Consider the following 7,707-nt stretch of genomic DNA (forward strand, 5'->3'; position numbering starts at 1 on the left):
ATATAGCCGTGTCACTGTTATCTTCGATTGAGATTGTTGCATTTTATACATCGTTCGTGACAGACGATTCTGTAACATGAAACAGAATTGATGAAGCGATGAAAGAGTGGACGCATGAAACGGTAATATCGATGATGCCGGAGATGTAAACAGGAAACATTCCTTTTCTAACGATTTTTGTCGCGCTAGTGAATCTTTTGAAATCACATGATTACTTGATGCCAAAATTTTCTAATAAAAAACAAATTAAAGTAATTTTTTTATTGCTCTACATCCTATTAATACTAAAAATATCTATGTAAAAATTCTTATTAAAAAAATATATATATAATATGCTATTGAAACATCAACAATTTCATAATTAAATACTTTAAATAAAAAAATTAATAATTTAATTTGCAACAATTCATTAAATAAAATTAATCTAATTGTAAGTTTAGTATACAAAATAATACATCCAAGATATATTTTATCCAAGTTATAACGCGTTAATTTAAAATTATATATAAAAATATCTATATATACATGATGTAAAATCTCTCGTTATAATTGATCAATGAAGAATAATTATTAACGCGAACACTGTAGTATATGTTATACTGGTAAATACGTGCATACAAATTTTGCTTGCTGACGGGATGGATCTCTCCCTTATCAGGAGATAAAAGCTCATGATAAGAACATTACTATTAGCATAAACACTGTAAGCTGTTGGAGGGAGACGCGTGCTTATCACGCATCGTTGAATCTCGTCGGTACGACAAACCCCGTAACGCATCCTATCGCATCTTATACATTACGCGTGAGGATGGATGTTTCAGAAAATGAGTATCTAGAAATAACATCAGATTTCATTGTCTTGATGAAAACATCGTTTTTTAAGTGGTACAAGCAAGATAGTACAATATAAAAGCAAATATTTTTTTTATTTTTTTGAAAATTTTACCATATTTTTCAAATAAAGAAATTATTATTATCAAAATCCTTGTAGAGAAAGAAAATTCATAAAAATTTTCTTTGAATCTGGAAAAGCAAAGAGCAAGTTATTTGAAATGTTGTAAAAGATGAAAAGAGCGTAATAGTTATTAACTAAGAAACATCCCTCTAAAAAATTTCGTAAGGTACAAATGATTAAAAAATCTCGAAGAAAAAGTTCTCTTGATTTTCGCAAAGTCAATTTTAAACTTTTTGAAATATTTTGAAATCTGAACAAGAGGTTTTTTCACGAAAACTGTCATCGCCTTTGCTTCGATCTGGCAACCGAATCTTATGTCATCTTAATATAGACGATGGCACCGTACGCAAAATAAGATCGTTCATCATCAGTAAAGACTAACGCAGCGACATGAGGGGAAAGAAAAAGAAAATAGAGTGAGAAATAGAGGACAAAAAATGGTTTCCAACGTTGCTCCACAGCCCACGTTTCTCCCTATTTTTCATCGTCCGACCTCGACGATGCTCTCCCGACCGTTCTTTCATTTACGCCAGAGAAACAAGAGGCAAGAGAGACTCCCTCATTCTCTCTCTCTCTCTCTCTCTCTCTCTCTCTCTCTCTATTCTCTCATCTCACCCTCTTTCTCCTCATCCTCGCTTTCTATTTCCTTTCGTCAATTTCTCACGTTTTCTCTCTGGCATTAATATACCGACGACTGGATTAAACACGTTTACGGTTTATCTTCTTCTTGCAATGCGTTTAGACATGCTCACATGTATTAGCCCTGCCCTAGGTAGAATGAAAGACTCATTTACTAAGAAGTTTTATCTCTTTTTCTCGCCACATATCAACTCTCGAATCCGAGAGAGCGATCTTAACAAAATATATTATGATAAAAATATAGCGAGAAAGTTATGCGCAAGAATTGCACGACATTTGCTCGTTTTATCATGGAAATTTAACTTTCAAATGTGGAAAATCGAATTGATTTGAATTCGCTGATGGAGAATTTTGTCTAAATAATGCAAAATGCTAAACTTACACTTTGAATGTTTCGTGAAAGAAGTTCCCTGGTATGATAAAAATCGTGCAAAAAGCATTTATAACGAACAAATTTATGAAAACCCGACTCGAAATTTTTCTCCTGCTTTCGATTACAATTTTCTATCTAGCATCTCTTCTTTGATACTTTAAACAGTCAAATCACTCTCTTTCCAAACTATTTAATCTATAGTTTTGCCGAAAGTTCCTCTTTTAAACCTGTAAATAAGAAATTATTTGTTTATTGCTTATCTGATTGTGAGATATCTATAAAGTAGAGAAGTTCAATTTATATATAAATTAAACCTATCAAAAATCTTCTAAAATCCATAAATATAAGAAAATTGAAATCGAAAATAGAAGCAAAATTTTAATTTCACAAAAAATTCACAAGAACTTTACTCTCAGAAAACGAATGGAGGCGGCGCGCGCGCGCAACACTCAAGAGAATATAACTATACATATAGCTCGATTGCAGCAAATATAGGCAAAACTAGGTCGGCTGGAATGTGCAATGAAACGCGGAAGAATGAATGTATTCACGTCGATTAAAATTTTTTAACATAATACCTAGATCGTATTTAGACGCTATGGAAAACTTCAATTAACTCCGATGAATCGTCTTTCGCATCATCAATTTATTTTCTACTGTTTAAAGTATACAGTTTTTATATTCGTTATGATTGATTTTTTTGCTGAATAAAATCTTTCTATTCGTCAAATTTTAATTAATTTATTTATCACCGACATATGTACACTATCTATTTTATTATATTAATTGGAATGCCGCAGTAATCAAAGACTTAGATAAAAAAAAAAATACATACTACGAGCATCGATGTAACTAGAAATGGTAAGCTAAATGATTCCCAGGGGGAAAAATTGGCACAAATGGTCATAGCAATTTCCCGTATAAAATGCATAAAAAGAGCAAAACTGCGACCTCACTCGCGTTATACGGGAGTCACCGTTTACATTGAATTGCATCCGGCGCGTTCGTGAAAATTCGACCACATATATACAGCCTTTTCCTATTTCCGTTTACCACTTCTCCTAAGTAAAGCGTTGCCATATGTTTTATTAAAAGTGAAGATAACTTCTGTGATTATATATTCATTAACCGTGACATTAGCCATGATCTTTTTTACCCAAATTACGAAAGGAACTGTCTAAAATAATTATGATCGACAATGACGCGCTTAAAGCGCATCTTAGAATAAGATAATACAAATTAAATAAATAGAATCATAAAATCTAATTACATAATGTAACAATGCAAAAAATGAGAGTATTGATTTGTTATGATAGTTCAAATATTGCGTAAAACGTCGATGACAAAAATCCGATATACGTTATTTACCATTGGCAAAGAGACAAATAAAATTGTTCAAGACTTTGCAATAATCTGCAAAAATATAAAAAAATACATGTAGAATATTAGTTTTGATATATATAAAATATCGTAAGCAATGCGTAAAACTTTAAAAAGAGAAAACAGTTCAATGTTTTTTATAAATATATATGTTAAAACGCTGTCTTGTAGAATATTGAATCTACACGATATTTTAAATGCGATAAAATATACGCGAAATATTTTTTAAAGTTCACATCATATTCTAATGAGACTTTGCTTTAAATAATGCAAAGGCAAGTTATCACACACAGTCAACATGGATGAACGGATTCTAGAAAATTAGAATTAAATAAATACATTATAAAAATAAGTTATTATAATTATATAATTATTTTAAAGAATATATAATCACACAAAAAATTAATAATCATTAGTATCGTTAATTAAAAAATAAAGTAAAATATACTGTGTATTATAAAAAAATGTCCTATTCTTTTTTAAAGGATGAAATATTCATTCTAATCTGTTGTAATCCATTCATCCATTTTGAGGTAACGGAACTAACTACAGTCTACAGACTATCTAAAATCCAAATCTACAATCAACTCATTACAAAACCGTTACCTCGTAATAAAATGAAATTCGTATCACTCACCACCCGATACGCAGCAGCGGAGTTGACTGCATCGAAGCTTCGTAGATCTATAACAAACAAATACAATACAAATCAATAATCGAAATTATAGCGATTATATCGAATTATATAATTGTTGTACAATTATTATTGTACCCTTTGATCTTATATTCCAAGCATACAATACTAAACAGAAATGTATTTAAATAATTTTATAAATTTTGATTCAATCCAATTAATTAATAAATAATAAATATTCACCTCCGGGTTGCTCCGCTGGCGCCCGATGCCTCTCCCAGACCTCCTCCTCCTCTCAGGTTGACTAGATCGTTAGTTTTCTCTACATTAATCTGCAACACATAAATGAAATCCGACTTATAGCAGTGTGCCTAAAATAATTAATATTTCCAAGAATTCTGATTATTGTACGCATTGAAAATTTTATTTTTGATACGCGCGCAGAGCATACAACAAATATAAAATTATATAATTTTATAATTTTTTTTTTTTTTGTTTTGATACAATTCATAATTTTCTGATTTAATATAACTAATAAACAAATAATGAATTCTCACCTCTGGCTTGCTCCGCTGGCGCCCGATGCCTCTCCTAGACCTCCTCCTCCTCTCAGAATAGTCAGAATTGTCCGTCGTCAGAGTCAGTTGATTTACACGCGCGATATTTTGAACGACACTCCCGCACTAAAACGCGCGACACTTTACGCGGCAAATTTTCCGAATTTCGCGATCGCGAAATATCCCATTTTGCGCGAGAATCATACGACGAGCCAACAACTCGAGAATTCAACGTTACCTTCGAGCAAGGGTTAAGCCCAAAACGGGAGAAGATTGATTCGATCGTATGAAATCTACGAAAATAAGGTTCGCTCGACTCTTGTCCGCGCATGTTCGCATCTCAAGTTGATTTGAATTTGATTAGGTACGATTTCAGTTGAGACACCAGGGTGCTATACCACAGGCGATATCAAAAGGCAGGGCAGACGCTTCGAGAATGAGGATCCCCATTTACTAAGCGCCAACAATCTATACAACTTAAAAAATGGGAGGTCAACCTCTCTAGCGAGCGAAAATCGGGCCTAATTAATCCAGTCAACTCTCAATGCGATACTTATTTTGCTGACGGTACAAGAGAAGGGACTCATTAGCGACGATTACATGACGATCGACTCAACTCCAACCGATTCGGGTCGAACCATTTGTCGAAGCAGAGCGTGACCTCAATCAGCCGATATTTGAGCCTAAGCTCAAAACCGCACAATCCATGTACGTACGTACATGAACATACGTACGCGGCCGACATCACCTCGTGCCGCGACACAAGAGGCATGAGAACGTTGCATACGCAACGTGTCTCAATGAGACATCCCACTTAGTCGGCATCGGTGGTACGATATTCTCGTTGACAATTACAAAATTGGGATATCACGCGATGATGCAACAAACCTTCGACGCGCGACACTTTGCACGATATTCTCGCAGTTAAACGCGCGATACTTTACACGATACTCCCGCATTTTGACACGCGACACTTTGCACGACGCACCCGAACTTAAACGCACGGTTTGCACGATATTCTAACGTGTCTTATATTTTTGAATTGCCGGAATCAATCTGTTCAATAGTTTATCACACCAGTTTATCGAGTTCATTGTACTGTGCCAGACACGGATGACGATGCCTTCTTCCACGTCTTCTTCGACGACGTCTTCATTAGTAGTGATGCTTCATTAATTATTAATTTTCTAGTATTAACAATATTTTTTCTTCCCCCCTATTTAAAAACCCCTTTAATGAATATTAATTGAAATGAATATTAATATTACCGAATTACAGTTAATTCAAAAGAAATTTTATACGCTTTTTGTTACGCGAGAATTCGATATCTCTGCTCTATCAATCTTCGTGTGTTGTTAATCCGAAACTTATTTACAATTAATGCGGCTTGTCGTGCTATTTTCGCCGAAATACGTAACAGTGTAACCGGGCAATTTCAGAAATTTAAAAAAAAAATATAATTTGGAGCGTATAATCCGGACTATAGAAAGTCTAACATATTATTGTAAATTCTTTTGCAAATTTTAAATTATTACCTCTTTTGTTTTTCTTTTAGTCGCGATAAAATACTCGCAAAATATCGTTTAGCACATATATGTTACTTTACAATATATCGCTCTAATTAGTGTAGAACCAAGTTATCAATTCATATGAATCGGATTACAAAAAATTAGAATTAAATGTATATATATAACATTAAATTATTAATGATTATATAATAATTTAAAGAATTTATAATCATACACGCAATTAATGATTATTAGTATGTTTATAAAATAAATTAGTTTAAATCTATTATAAAATGTTTCCTGTTTATTTTAAAGTGAAATATTAGTCTAATCTATTGTAATCCAATTTATCCATTTAGAGGTAATGGAACTAACTACAATCTACAGTCTATCTAAAATCCAAAATCTACAATCAACTCACTACAAAACCATTACCTCGTAATAAAATGTAATTCATATCACTCACCACCCGATGCGCAGCAGCGGAGTTGACTGCATCCAAGCTACGTTGATCTGTAACATGCAAATAAAATATAAATTGTAGCAGCGCCTGAAATAAGTAATATCTCAAAAAATTATTGTTATACGCATTGAGTTTTATTTTTCATACGTACAATAATAAACAAAAACATAATCATATAATTTTTTAAATTTTGAATTAATACATTTAACAAATTTTTATTTAATACAACCAATAAATTTTGATTGAGAACACAATTACAATTTAGTATATAAATAATACATTCTCACCCCAAGGTTGCTCCGCCGTCGCCCAATGCCTTTCCCAGACCTGTTCGTCCTCTTAGGTTGTCAGAGGCGTTGACAGAATTCTATGTTGATCTGTAACATGTTAATGAAATCCAAATTGTAGCAGCGCTTAAAATAGTTCCAGAAAATAAATATTAAATTTGGTATTCGATACGTACAATATTCAGCAGATATATAATCATATAATTTTCTATAATTTTATATTATGTAACTAATAAATAAATAGTAAATACTCACTCCAATGTTGCTTGTTCGGCGTTCAATGCCTCTGCTTGACCTCCTCCTCCTCTCAGATTGACAGCACCATCAGCTACATTCATCTGTAACATACAAATTAAATCTAAATTGTATCAGCCTAAAATAATTAATATTTTAAAACATTATTGTATGCATTGAATCTTATATTTAATGAGTACAATCTTAAGCAAAAGCATAAAGTCATATATTCGATCTATATAAATATTTTTTACGGACTAAATAACCAAATTAGTATAAATAATGTATAAATAAAAATAATGTCCAATTTATAAATTATTTCTATACAGTGTTAATCTGTAAAATATATAAATTTATCTTTTTAATCTAATTTAAAACAAGTGTCCAAACTACATCTCAAAATGTAATTACAGCATGCATTAAAATTTTCTTTTTATTAAATTGTTTCAAATAATAATAATATATACATAAAAAATAATAAATTATTCACTTTATGGTTATTTCACCGTCACTTGAATCCGCTCCGGATCTTCTCCTTCTCCTTTTTTATTTCACTATTATCGCTCTTTCGTGATACTCTCTGGAAAAAAACTAATTAATTACAATTACGCGCACATTAATCACACCCGAATATAATTAATGAGCGGTACTTTTGCACAACATTTTAATGGCTGGGG

At 32.1% G+C, this 7,707-nt stretch overlaps 1 protein-coding gene and 1 long non-coding RNA gene across 3 annotated transcripts in view; both read right to left on the reverse strand.

Annotated features, from left to right (window-relative positions):
* Positions 1 to 6,551, reverse strand: part of LOC115240229 — a 139,046-nt gene extending 132,495 nt beyond the window's left edge. The window contains exons 1-3 of one of the 2 annotated variants that reach the window (XM_029815259.1): positions 6,513 to 6,551; positions 4,225 to 4,313; positions 3,985 to 4,031 (exon numbers count right to left, since the gene is read on the reverse strand). The gene's annotated coding sequence lies outside the window, so the exon portion shown is untranslated. Of the gene's footprint in view, positions 1 to 3,984; positions 4,032 to 4,224; positions 4,314 to 4,538; positions 4,643 to 6,512 lie in introns of those variants that run through there. The other variant, XM_029815258.1, reaches the window with a different exon arrangement.
* Positions 6,552 to 6,766: 215 nt separating this feature from the next.
* LOC115240234 overlaps positions 6,767 to 7,707 on the reverse strand; it is a 6,627-nt gene continuing 5,686 nt past the window's right edge. Inside the window, exons 3-4 of the long non-coding RNA XR_003884753.1 lie at positions 7,052 to 7,134; positions 6,767 to 6,886 (exon numbers count right to left, since the gene is read on the reverse strand). This is a non-coding gene — a long non-coding RNA (uncharacterized LOC115240234). The remainder of the gene's footprint in view (positions 6,887 to 7,051; positions 7,135 to 7,707) is intronic.

Source organism: Formica exsecta, unplaced genomic scaffold, assembly GCF_003651465.1.
Source record: "Formica exsecta isolate Colony F162 unplaced genomic scaffold, ASM365146v1 scaffold421, whole genome shotgun sequence".
NCBI classification, from domain to species: domain Eukaryota; kingdom Metazoa; phylum Arthropoda; class Insecta; order Hymenoptera; family Formicidae; genus Formica; species Formica exsecta.